We start from the raw sequence: 1,926 nt of genomic DNA, 5'->3' as shown, positions 1-1,926 counted from the left end.
GCTGAGAATCCACTCAGTCCACGAGGCTGGATGTCCAAGTAGTCCCAATCTGGTGCTGAAAGTCTGATGGATTACAAAAGACTGGCCACAAGACAAACTCACCAGTGAGAGAGAAGGCGAGCAACAAGAAGCCCGGTGTTCTCCTCTACCATGGCCTTTTATACGGGCTGCCATCAGAAGGTAACTCCCACATTTAGGGTGTGTCTTCTTGCTTTAGAAGATCCGATCAAGAAGATCTTTTTCATTTCAGTTAATCCCAGATCCAATCAAGTTGAGTCCACCCCTTGCCATAGCGTCTCTCTATGTCATGCTTAATTTTCAAATGAAAACAATGTTGAGGTCATAATTTCACCTAACATGATATAACTATCTCATCATACAATGACCAATGCATTATATATCTTACAGTAGGTGATAAGGTCTTCGAGGAATGCTTAGTCCTTTAGTGTCTCATAACCCAATATAATCATATAGGTTCACAACACTTAACCACTTAACACATCTCAATTACATATTGAAAAAAGAATAACTCAAGTATCTGCTTAACATGTGTATAAATGCATGAGCCTATTCTTAACCAAATAGGACAAAAATACTCATGTCAACTACAATCCACGTTTCTGCAACTGGTCACGTGGCCCAAGTTGGTATTTGTAACTACCGTCCTCTACTACCCATTCTTATTTCCTCCACCATCAGCAAGTGCCTCTGCAGGTCTTGGCTCTTTCCTGCAGTAGTGACCCATACTTTCATCCCTGAAGGGTCTGGGCCATTTGTTGTCCTGTCTGGATTGGGTTGTTGCCGTTTCCCATTGACCTTGCTCACAGGACATGGTAACACCAAAAGTCGCCCTAAGGAATCTCCTGCCTTCCAAATATGATCTTCATTACCACCATTGTGGAGAACAAGTCCAATTTCCTCCAAGTAGTCTGGGTCAATCACCCCTCCTAACACTGTTGTTCCTTTCTTAGCCCACTGACTTAAGGGCATCAGAAGCCCAAAGTGTGCAGGGGGAAGTCTTAGCTTCCAGTTCAGTGGAATGTTTATTGTCTCTCCTGGCAGAAGCACTCCCTCTTCTGTAACCAAAATACCCAAGCCAGTAGAGTGCAAAGAAGAGGGTACAGGAAGTAAACATTTTCATAGAGGGTCACCAGGGGGGATACTGAGTGGAATCATTCCCACCTGCACCCCTTGATTCCTGGACCCATGAATCCTGGCTATAGGAGAAATTGTACCATATATTGGAAGCTGATTCAAAGCATACACTGCCTTCTGGAAGACCTTGCCCCAGCCCTCCAGGCTATTGCCACCTAATTGGCACTGTAACTGTGTCTTTAAGAGACCATTCCATAATTCTATCAAGCCAGCTGCTTCAGGATGGTGCAGAACATGGTAAGACCAATGGATTCCATGATCCTGGGCCCACTGTCTCACTTCTTTGGCTGTGAAGTGAGTTCCCTGGTCAGGAGTGATGCTGTGCAGAATACCATTATGGTGGATAAGGCATTCTGTAAGTCCCTGGATACTAGTTTTGGCAGAAGCATTACGTTCAGGAAAGGAAACTCCATAACCAGAATAAGTGTCTATTCCTGTAAGGACAAAACGCTGTCCCCTCCAAGATGGTAGTGGTCCAATGTAGTCAACCTGCCACCAGGTTGCAGGCTGGTCACCATGGGGAGCAGTGCCATATTGGGTGCTCAGTGTTGGTCTCTGCTGTTGGCAGATCTGGCACTCACCAGCCTCTGTAGCCAGGTCAGCTTTCGTGAGTGGGAGTCCATGCTGTCGAGCCCATGCATAACCTCCATCTCTGCCACCATGGCCACTTTGTTCATAGGTCCATTGAGCAATGACAGGGATAGCTGAAGAAAGAGGCTAACAGTCCACAGAGTGGGTCATCCAATCTACTTGATTATTGAACTCATCTTC

Source organism: Nannospalax galili, unplaced genomic scaffold (genome assembly GCF_000622305.1).
Source record: "Nannospalax galili isolate Female #2095 unplaced genomic scaffold, S.galili_v1.0 scaffold3253, whole genome shotgun sequence".
NCBI lineage: Eukaryota > Metazoa > Chordata > Mammalia > Rodentia > Spalacidae > Nannospalax > Nannospalax galili.
The sequence above is the reverse complement of the archived record's forward strand: the minus strand, read 5'-3'. Positions refer to the sequence as shown.